This window comes from Hemicordylus capensis, chromosome 4 (assembly GCF_027244095.1).
Source record: "Hemicordylus capensis ecotype Gifberg chromosome 4, rHemCap1.1.pri, whole genome shotgun sequence".
Classification (NCBI taxonomy): domain Eukaryota; kingdom Metazoa; phylum Chordata; class Lepidosauria; order Squamata; family Cordylidae; genus Hemicordylus; species Hemicordylus capensis.
The window spans coordinates 110,278,757-110,290,904 of NC_069660.1; the positions used below are offsets into that span (position 1 = coordinate 110,278,757).

Here is a 12,148-nt window from a genome sequence, read left to right on the forward strand (position 1 = left end):
CTAAGCAGGGTCTGCCCTGGTTGCATATGAATGGGAGACTAAACGTGTGAGCTAGGGATGTGCACAAATTGATTTTTTATTTGATTTGTGCCCCAAACAAATCACCCTGATTTGTTTTGTATCCAAATCTACCCCCTCCAAATCACCCCAGATTCTATCTGTATTTGCCTTGATCGGATTTGGCCTGATTTGGACCACTTAACGAGGTCCTAGGGGCACCAAATTTGGGTGGTGGGTAGGTCCCCATGGGTGCCACCTACCAACCAACTTTCAGGGCAGTGGGACACTTGGTTGATGTTTAATGATTTTTTAAAATTTTTACTGATCTTGAATATTTCCACCATAGGAAACAATGGGGATTCGAAGTTGCTATATCCTAACCCTAAAACGGATCATCAGCTTTCATTTTTTAAAAAACTAAGCTCTAGCCCTTGTAGAAGTGGAGTTAAGGAGCAAAATGTGCAGTCACTATTTTTCAAGTGTTTGGATTCTTTGGTGTATAATAACTTTTCCTCATAATGAATCCCTATGAGGATTCATTATAAACCTTCATTTTTTCTGTTCATTTTGACTGTCACTGGACAGTGCCAATGCCAACTTCCATGTGCCAACTACACCCCCCCCACACACACACACACACACCTGCAAGGCAGTGGGGTACTCATTTTAAGTTTTAGGAATATTGAAATGTTTAGATTCTTTGGTGTCTAATAACTTTCCCTCATAATGAACCCCTATGAAGATTCATCATATGCCTTCATTTCTTTTGTTCATTTTGATTATCATTGGACAGTGCCAACTGTCAACTGCCATGTGTCAACTATACCCCACACTACACCACACACACACACACACACACACACACACGGGTACTCAGTTTATTTTTTTTTTAAGTATTTAGATTCTTTGGTGTCTTCATTACACACCTTCATTTCTTCTGTTCATTTTGACCCCACTGCTTTGCAGGTGGGGGTGGGGAATTAGTGGCATCTCATGTTCCAACTACCCCACAACCCACAAGCCACTGGGTACTCAGTTTATATTTTAGGAATTTTTGAGGTGTTTAGACTCTTTGGTGTGTAATGTATCCTCATAGGGATTCATTATGAGGAAAGGTTATTAGACACCAAAGAGCCTAAACTCCTGGAAAACAATCTTAGAACATAAACTGAGTAGTACCCCACTGCCTTGCAGGTGGGAGTGCGGTGTAGTTGGCACATGGCAGTTGACAGTTAGCACTGTCGGAAAGACATTCAAAATGAATAGAAGAGATGAAGTTGTGTAATGAATCCTCATAGGGATTCATTGAGGGAAAGTTATTATGAACCAAAGAATCAAAACACCTGAAAAATAGTGATCAAACATTTTGCTCCATAACTCCACTTCTACAAGGGCTAGAGCTTAGCTTTTCTTTTTTTTTAATGAAAGCTGGAGATCCGGTGGAATTAATGGGAAGGATCCAAATCTCAAATGATTTGAATCAAATCAGGCACAATTTGATTCATACCCGAATCTAGCCAATGGACCACAGGGGTGATTTGTTCTATCCCCAAATCACCTGAATCAGCTAGATTCTGGTACAAATTGTACCTGAATCAATTTGCACATCCCTAGTGTGAGCACTGTAAAATATTCCCCTCAGGGGATGGAGCCACTCTGGGAAGAGCAGAAGGCTTCAAGTTCCCTCCCTGGCATCTCCAAGAAAGGGCTAAGAGAGATTCCTGCCTGCAACCTTGGAGAAGCTGCTGCCAGTCTGTGAAGACAATTCTGAGCTAGATAGACCAATGGTCTGGCATAGTATATGGCAGCTTCCTATGTTCCTATGCTCCTTAAAGCTACCACTCCACCGCCCAAACCATTTTGTGTGCATCCCTAATGGAAAGGCACATCTGTTTGTGCAAGCCATTCCACCCGACCCGCCCCCAATTTCTGCCAGTCCCCCTCTCCCACTGCAGCACCTTCAGCCCACCCTACAAAGTGCTTCAGAATCCCCCAATGCTCAAGAATGGATTGTCAAAAACAGCACAGCGGGCTGCAATGTGCAGGAGCAGGTGGAAAAGCCCCATTGCATGAACTGAATTGTGCTCACACTACCTTGAGTACAGCCCCTTATTAATTATACCAGTGTTCACAGAAGTTCATGAGACAGACCCATACATTTGGCCATTGGTACCACCTCGGAGCATGAATGCTCAGAGTGAATTTTGGCAACATTTCATTTATCCCCCTAGAGATGGAAACTTGGCGATAGCATTGTTACAGCTTCCTGTCATTATTACCCTTCTTTATCCCTACCCCCAAATCATTAGAATAAAAGTGCAGCCATTTTCTTTCCAGAGGAAAAAGTGCGGGTAACAATGAAGAAACGGTTGTACTCGCCACATGGTAGAATCTTTGGAGGACACTCCTCTCAATTTTCATTTCCATTCCACTGACAGCATTCATGAAATGGTATAGTACTTTTGTATTTCAAAAGCATTTAAAACACCATTGCAAATTTGGTCACTGCAGGCCCAATGGTCCAGATAACAAAAGCATGATTACTGAAAGTATTGCAAGACTATCACCTACAGGTGAAACTCGGAAAATTAGAATATTACATGGAACCAATAAGACAAGGATTGAAGAATAGAACAATATCGGACCTCTGAAAAGTATACAGTGTACTGTGCTTGATTGGCCAGCAAACTCACCTGACCTGACCCCATAGAGAATCTATGGGGCATTGCCAAGAGAAGGATGAGAGACATGAGACCAAACAATGCAGAATTGCTGAAGGCCGCTAATGAAGCATCCTGGTCTTCCATAATACCTCATCAGTGCCACAGGCTGATAGCATCCATGCCACACCGCATTGAGGCAGTAATTGCTGCAAAAGGGGCCCAAACCAAGTACTGAATACATATGCATGCTTATACTTTTCAGAGGTCCGATATTGTTCTATTCTTCAATCCTTGTCTTCTTGGTTCCATGTAATATTCTAATTTTCTGAGATTGTGGATTTGGGGTTTTCATGAGCTGTACGCCATGATCATCACAATTATAACAAATTAAGGCTTGACTTATCTCGCTCTGCATGTAATGCGTCTGTCTCATATATCAGTTTCACCTTTTAATTTGCATTACTGAAATTAATGGACTTTTGCACGATATTCTAATTTTCCGAGTTTCACCTGTATATTCCATCTTTAGGGCTGTAGACCCTGTCAAAAATCACAATGAGCATTTGTTCCCTTCCCTCCAGATGATATCAACCACCTCCACTAGCTCAAGTACTGTAGCTACCAGTGTATTCTTTCTGGGCTTTCGTTGTTTGCCATGTGTAACCTTCACAATGACAAAGGGGGCGGGGGGAGCTAACTCATACTTTCTTTAAAAAGACAATAACCAAGAGAAAGCTAGCATCCATGCTTCTTGTCCTCCTCAGGATAGTATACGAGAAGAGCTCAGATTTATCCTAGCACAGAAGGATTTGCACAGTAGTTTTGCATCATTTCCAAATAGAATTAAAGAGTTTCCACAGTATTAAATCAGTTTTCAAACACTGGCTGGCATCCTAACTAACAAAGCGTGGGCATTCCTAACAGCAGTGCCAACACTTAGGTAGCCCTGCGCTGATTCCAAAGCTCAGGCAGTATTGCACTATTACGCAAATACGTTATGGAACTCAGCCGTGCTCCAGAAGTGCTCTGTTAGACTAGAAACATATCACTTGATCTCCAGAGACATGTTTCCCGACTAAAAGAGTGCTTCTGGAACACAGGCAAGCTCCAGAAAGTCTTTGCACTCTTGCATAAAAGCACAATACCACCCGCATTTCAGAAGCAGCGTAGTGACTAGTGAAGTGTGAGTACTGCTGTTAGGAGTGCCTACACTTCATAAGTCAGGACATTAGTCACTGTGTTTCCCCACAATTGGGAAACATGTCATAGCAAGTGTACATGCTTACAATGGAAGAAAATCCCATCAAATGCTGGTACAAATGAAATGTCTCCAAAAAACAAAGAGGAATGTTTAAGGTACACCACTTCACACCAAGTATATTAGAAGTGGCAAGGTCTGGCCTTCCTGGAAGCATCTGGCTTGTTTACTATGGGAAAGAGAATGCTGGACAAAACAGACCCTTGATCACATCCAGCTGGGCTTCAGAAGAGAAGTTTTTACATTTCAGAAGGAAATGTTTTTACATTTCCTTGTGTTCTTAAGTCATACTACTTAGAACAACCTTAATTGGGTTCCTGTAGAGCATAGACTTGTTTCCATTAGAGCTTTGGTATACTTTCTAAGAAGTCATTTAACCTTGGTTTGAGGATTCCAGGTGTCAGAAAACATAGGCAAATAAACCCTTTCTACTTATGGTTTAAATTTCTGCTTATGGTTATTTGCTTTCAGAGCCTGCATGAGAAGGAAAACACATTTGCTATGTAAACTGTAAAACTGTCTAACTTTTTAAAAAATCAATATATATTCTAAATCATCATCATCACTAATATATATAATTTCAAGCCTATGCCATGAGTTTGTTGCTCATGCTCGAAAACCTGTACTCCATCTCCCCTTCCAGGACATTTAAAGGCTTTTAAAATTCAACCTAAAATACACTCCAACTAGCCGACCCGCACAGAGCACCTGTGTGCTCTTTGGGGCCGGCTGTTCTCCCCTCCCTCCCACCCCACTCTCTTGCCCTCCCTCCTCCCCCGTCCAACTCCACGGCTGGGTGCGCCGCCGCCACTTGCCTCTGTGGCCAGGCCGGGCCTGCCACTTGCCTCCTGGGTGCGCCTCATCCAATCAGGCGCCTCCGCCGCCCAGCCAATCAGCTGCCCAGCCAATCAGGCACACCCAGGAGAGTTAATAATATAGATCCCTAAGAGAAAATTGGCACCTCAGAACTTGAATTTCCTTTAATCACCCTTAAATTAAGTGGCATTGTTTTCAATTGAGCAATGGTTCTCAGATGGTTTGCATTGCAAATATTCTGTGCTGGAACAGCCAAGGAAGTGGGAAAATCTGGAGAAGGGATGGGTGGGGGTAGGGGAAGGATGACACCTAAACAGCAGTGTAGGAAAGAGAAGAGGAGGGGAGATGGAAAAGTGGGGTGCTGGGATGGAGGGCTAGCAAAGATAATGCATATAAGGAAAAAGTGCTATGAAATAGAGGGAGCTGAAGGAGAGAAAGAAGAATGGAAGAAGGAAGTGCAATGAAATATTGGAAGAAACACGAGGCTAGAGAGAAGGAGAGGGCATCAGGAAGACAGGTGAGAAAGAGAGGAGAAGCAGGGAGATAATCTGGAGAAAGAGATTCTTTCTTCAGATGGTTGAAAGCTAGAGGAGAAGAGGAGTAGGGGAGACTTTGGGGGGCACAAAAAAGAAAGAGAAATGTTGGGAGGATAAGCAGAGAAGGAGAAAGGTGACACATAAAGCCAAAAACATTTTGCCCTTCATTTTTAAGGGCCTTTGACTAACAACAACAAAAATTAGGATGCTATTATTATAGTCAAAGTCAAAATAATAAAGTTGGCTTGACTGATAGTTTTGAAGAACAGGGAAAAGAGGTGTTCCTATAAATGAGCAGAGCATTTCCAGTCACAAAGAAACTCTGAACATCTAGCATTACTTGCTTCTACACTGTAATATTTAAGGCTACTACATATCTCTCCCTCCGCTCCACCCACTGTGTATAGAACCATGAAACCATATTGTGAGGGGCCAACATTGGCCATCAGAAAGGGAGCTGCTTCACACATTAGGAGCACTTCCATAATGTTTAAACCTGTGGCTGCTGCATTGGAAAATGGCCTTGAGAACTAAAGAATTCTTAAAGAATTGTTCTTAAAAAATAATGACATGAGAAATGTCCCTTTTTACATGATAGCATTCCATATTGACATTGAGGCTGTTCTTACATGCAGCCTAACCCAGGCTAAGGAATCCCATCCTGGGTTAGGCTGTGCATGAGAACCGCCGGGATTGGGCCCGAACCTGATGTGGCCAAACAGCCTAGGCAAGCTTTTTGGCCTGGCTGTTACCCGAGGTTAAAGAAGCAAGCCCCAGTGGACACAGAGATGGGTGCCTAGAGTGCCCATCTGCTGGGGCAGGGGCATAGCCACCATTGTGCGAATGGGTTCAAAGAACCCGGGCCACCAATGGTAGGGGCTGCTGAAGCCCTCAGTGGGGCTTGCCTTGGGCTCCAGAAGAGCTCCGAACAAACCCTCTCACCCACGCCCAGGCTACTAGGAGCCCTGAGCAAGTGCTTGCCCACCATTTTCAGGCAGTGTTTTCTGCCTGAACGCATCGATTCCCCTTTCTCTCCCTCCAGAGAGGGAGAGAAAGGGAGAATAGATGCTTTCAGGCAGCAAGCGCTGCCTGAAATGACAGGGAAGGGCTCTCTCAGGCTCTTCGGAGCTCGAGGCCACACCCCCTTTGTGCATGATGGGAGAGAAAGGGAAATTGATGCGTTCAGGCAGCAAACACTGCCTGAAAAGGATGGACAAGTACTCGCTCCTGGGCGGGGAGGGGATTTCTCTTGGGGCACACCATGTGTGTGTGACATCACGTGCATGGGACATCGTCAAAGGGGCCACCGGGCGGGGCTGGATCCAGGCCGCCACTCGGCTGGCTCTACGTCTGTGCTAGGGGAATCCCCCAATACATTGTGCATGTCACACGGTGAATTCTGCGATTCCTGGAGGCCAGGACACGTTGTCCCAGCCTTGGAGCTGTGCACTGCACCAGGCAGTGCTGCTCGTCTAGGAGCATGGTCCAAGTTCCCAGAAACCTGCAGTCACTCATCGGGGTGGGGGGAGGTGAGTGTAACCAGCTTTCCCCCCACTCACCCACCACCCCGCCCGCCCGATCATGTAAACAACCTCAATGAATTCTAAAGATCCATATTCAGTTAGTGGAGAGGAGGGAGAATCTAAACATCAGTATTAATTATGTAGCCACTCAGTAGAAGCCTGTATAATGAAGGCTCTTCCTCATCGCCTAATGGCTTGGATAAAACGTTTGTGTAAATGAAGCTGCACTTGCAATATTTATCTCAGTAGAACAAAACAACACAAATGCAGAACAAGGGATTTGGTTACAAGCAAGTAAATTAAGCAACACAGAATCATAGAGCTCAAAGAAACCAAGAGACTACCAAGATGACCTCTCCTATAAACAGGACCATCTACCAGTACCCACCACCGAACACAATCTGCATCAACCATAATGTGCCCCAAGCAGAGAGCAAAGAGGTGCCTATATAGTAAAAAGCTCCATATGATTTAAACAACTGAGCCACGACACATTCTCAGGAACAGGCAGAACATCCTCAGGGTCACTAGCCAATTTGACATGAGGGAAGATTCTTTCTCCAAATAGCAAATAGGATGATTTGTCAGATCATATCCACAATGCTCAGATCAGCCTGAGCATGCACAAAACCCAGACAAATGTTGTTTGGGGAGCACAGTTACAGACAACCAAACATTCTGTGGGCCACAAGTCTGAGAAGCAAGATCAGATTTTCGAAAAGGAAAATGTAATTATTTCTGCTAGTGATTAGCAAAGCAGCAAGCTGATTATCCTTCACGGCCACTGATGGCTGAAAAATCAAATTCCCCTTAATCACAGCAAAGATTTCTCCATGCAAACCAACTGCAAACCTGGTTTGACTCCCTGCGTTTGCCGTCGACCTTTGTGCTTCCTATAAAAAGACTGGATCTTTCTTGCAGCTGCATCACTTTCCCAATCAGCTGCTTTACCTCTGCCTATTTCACACAGAAATACAGACATAAAAGCAATGTTTACATTTGGCTGGAGAAAAGAGCCCTCCTATTTGGCGTGTCAAAATGGGAGGGATTTCAATGGATTTTAGGGGAGCAGTAAAGGGAGAATGCCTGCTGCAGCCTGACAAGCAACAGTTGCATAAGTTGTGTCAGTATCAAAAAGAAACAGCAGGATGGGAAACAAACAGGAAGAAATCAGCCTTGCTCTGACGAAAAGCCAAAAAGCTGGCAACTCCTGTGATTTTGCAAGCATGCCCAGTTTGGACCCCATCAATTGTTTGTATTAATAAATGGGCAATGAGATACTGTACATGCTTCCCACTCGATTATTTATGAAGGTGTGCGGCTCAGAATGCATAAAGGAAATAATTATCGCCATCAGTTATGCTGACTGGGGAGGACAGAGGTTACTGACAATGTTATTTATGCTCCTGGAAATAATTCCAAAACATTTTAATCTCTGTGTGCAAATAATTATTGGGGGTTTATCACTCCGAGCTTGTGACCCCTAAGAACCAAAAGGCACAGGATTGCACATTCATCACCTCGAGGCTGGGAGCGTGGCATTCTTAGACTGAAATGGAGACAGGCTGAAATCTTCAACCAGAAATCAATGTGTTGCGAATTCTGTTCAGTAGGGAGCACAGAGAGATGGCAGAAGCCCCCCCCCCCCCCGCCGGCGTGCTAATATTGCTGCTACTGGCTCTCATTATATAGTATGCCTATGGTGCCTAGCACTTTACAATGCAAAAGTGACATCTACTGGCTATCATAAAAAATGCTTCTGTTCATATGAAAAGATATGTTCATTGCAAAAGTTCACCTTACCCTGCTATGTAGCGTCAATTCACACGTTACAATCCACTGGATAGTTCTTTTTTCCTTCTTGTGACTTACTCAATGAGCAGTGCAAAGTGTGAACTGGGAACTCACAGATGACCACAAATGCTGTAGGTTATGCTATTAGTTTTTTAAAAAAAGAGATGGTGTGGCTCAATTGTAATGTATGAATTGGTCCTCACCTTGCTGAGTGCCGAACTGGATGTTGTGTGCAGCTTCACTTTACAAACAAGCATTGCCAACCCTTGAGTAATCTCAAGGGCATTCTGCTGGTGGTACTTATTTATAAAGTCTAGGCTTGTGCATTTTGATTCAGGTACAAAATATTTTGTGCCCGAAAATGACAATTTCGGAGGTTTTGTAACCAAAACAAAATCAAGAATTAAAAATCAGAGATTTTTGTTTCCAAATCAAAATGACTGTGTTTCGGACAGAATGCTTTGTTCTTTGGGAAAGCATTGCAATTGAAATTGACTTCTCTGACTCTCTCCACTCCAGCTGAGGCACTGAGTGATTAGTAGAAGATAAGATATGCAAAAACTGTTGAGCATGACTGGTTTAGTTAAGTATGTGTTGTATTCAGTGTGACTGAAATGCAAACTGACCTTGCAAAGGGATTTGGAAGACAGCATTTTGAGACAGAAATACCCAAATATCTTTGGGAGCTCAATGCAGTTCTAAAGCTCTTGCTAAAAGCCATGGTATAAATTGTGTGGAGAAGCTTTTTGAGAAGCTGGTTAGGAAAGTTCTGGAATTACACAGGTTTTTCTTTCCAAAGGTTTAGAAAGAATCTCTTGACTTGTTCAGGGCTCTTTTGAAGAGCTATTTTGTTTTTCTTCTGATTTTTATGAGTTATAGTGGTGTCTAAGTTTTGATGCCCAAGTTGAGCAGTCTAATGTAATTTAGTCCACAAGGTAATTTGGTGGGACATGATGTCTAAGCCAGTGGTTCACAACTTTTGCCATTGCAGGGATAGGTCATCCACATGGGACTACAGGAAACAAAAGGAGGGGGTGGGGAATACCCCTGTCAATCTATTGACATCCCCAGGAATCTTAGTTGCTTCTCTCTTTCTTGTAACCATGATCCATGGTTGTGCACTTTCTTAAATGCAGTGATGATAAATCTCAACAATTCTCAACAGTAGGCTGATTTGTTTGGGCTACGGCTCACTCCACTTCAGTTAAATGAACATTTGAAGCTGTTCCATAGTACCAAGGCAGTTCATTGGTCTGTCTTGCTATCTCAAATGACCTGTGGTCACTGTTCCATGGGGAGGGAGTGTTTTTATTGAAAGATTGCTTGGATCCACAAATGGGTTGTGCTGCTGTGCTAGTGCCACAGGGACAGGCTAACCCCCGCTGCAAAATTCTCAAATAACCATGCCAAAAAAATAAGTGTTGTTGTTGTTCATCATTCTCTTCACTCTTTCAACTTGTTTATGTGGGGCTTCAGGGGCAAAACAGTGGGTTGGGTGACAGTGCCCCAAGGGTGGTGCAACCAGATTCCAAATAGGGCAAAGGGCTGATTTCTTAGGAATTTTTGAGGTTTACGCATCAAGATTTTTCCCCATAGGGAATAATGGAGGTTTCAGCAACCCCATAACTCCACCTGGGGGGCACTGGGATGGCCCAAAGCAAGTGGTGGTGTAGTGCACAGAGGGTGCCAACCACGCCCCTGGATTGCTAACCCATTGGGGTACTGTGCTTTGTTGTTTCTTGGTGTTGAGTTTAGATTCTCTGGTAGCAAATGATATTTTTAATGAAAAACCACGAATCCACTCTCATATGCTAATAGAGAAACTACTCTCAGAACACCTCTAGAACAACAAAACCCTGTACTTCATGGGTTGGCAACCCATGTGGGTGTTTGGCACCCTATGTGCACTATACCGCCACTTGCTCTGGACCACCCCACTGCCCCTCAAGTGGAGTTATGGGACTGCAGGAACTTCCATTATACCCTACGAGGAAAATCTGAAAGACACATAACTTCATTAATTCTTTAAAAATCAGCCCTTTGCCAAATTCCTCTGAAAAAAATTGTAGCTTCCTTGTACCAACTTGGCACTACCACCAACCACACTCCAATCTGGACCACCCCTCCCCCTGCCCTGCGTGAACTATACTTTTCCTGAAACCTCCATCATACCCTATGGGGGAAATCTGAAAGATGCGTAAACTTCAAAAATTCACCCAAAATCAGCCGTTTGTCCAATTCCTTTGAAATTTTTGTGGTAGCTTCCACTCATTTGGTACTATAACCCCCACTCACTCTTTTGACCATGTGACCCATTTTTTAATCTGAATTAATTCTGATTCAGATTAATTCGGATACAAAACAAAACTGGGGTGATTCGGAAGGCTTAATTTCAGAGAAAATACAAAATGGGGTTGATTCGGATTTGGTACACAGCAAAACAGAAAAAATACAAAACGTTCAACCCTAATAAAGTCTTAAAAGGATTTTGCACAGGAAAATTGTTCAGGGTGATCTCATACTGAAATGCAGACAGAATCTCCCATTACTGGGTCCTACTTCTGGGACCCATTCCTGATCTCACAGTACATTTTAGGAGTGAAGGGAAATTAATGTTGTCCAAATAGATTATTAATATATACAAAATAGTTATCAGACTATCATCAGAATAGTTATCAAAAATAAGCAGCATTTTAGTTCTTCATAAGTGGGAGGGCAAGGCATAAAAGACAATCATCCGTCTGTGCTCTCCTTCTCCCCCAATTAGGTTCAAAGGTCAAGAAAAGCCCAGAGAGCAATCCTAACTCTGCACAAGATGGGAGCATCCACACAGGGGCGTATCTAGGGTAGGGCAGGCAGGGCATGTGCCTCGGGCGCCACTTGAAGGGGGTGCCATTTTGTAAAATTAAAAAATAAAATAAAAATGGCTGCCAAAAACAAAATGGCCACCGTGCATGCTCAAATGGCCTCTGTGAGTCCCTAGGTCATGCCAGGCCTTGCAGAGGCCATTTGAGCATGTGCGGTGGCCATTTTGTTTTCAGTGGCCTTTAAAAAAAAAGATTATTTTTAAAAATGGCCACTGCACATGCTCAAATGGTACCTGAGAGGCCCTAGAGGCCAGCTGGGTCAGGGGGAACCTTTGCAAAAACAAACAAATCCTAGCCTTTAGGAAGCCCCCCAAAGGGGCTACAGGTAAAAATAAAATAAAAAATAATAATATAAGACACTGTACACATATTCAGATTGGCACTATGTACAGAGAATCAGGGCTTGTGAATACTGAGCTGACGCTTATGAGCTAGGATTGCATTCATTTGCTCTTACTTTGCTTCTTGTGATAAGTGAGTTAAATGTGATGTCTTAATAATATGGCTATTAATGGTGAGTTTGTCTTTGAATCAGTGTGAAATCCTTAATATTAAGGCCCACTGGGAGTTTCTTGCTCTCTTTCTGAAAGACTAGAATATATTCCAAGCAGTGACACAGTTTACTCTGCATATCCTTTAATTATTTTCAGAGTATCTGGGAAAAGTCAAATTTTAAAACTTATGAAATAGT

General features: G+C 43.2%; 1 protein-coding gene across 7 annotated transcripts in view; it reads right to left on the reverse strand.

Moving 5' to 3' along the window:
- ERICH3 (glutamate rich 3) overlaps positions 1 to 12,148 on the reverse strand; it is a 120,059-nt gene that overhangs the window by 34,067 nt on the left and 73,844 nt on the right. The window lies entirely within an intron of this gene.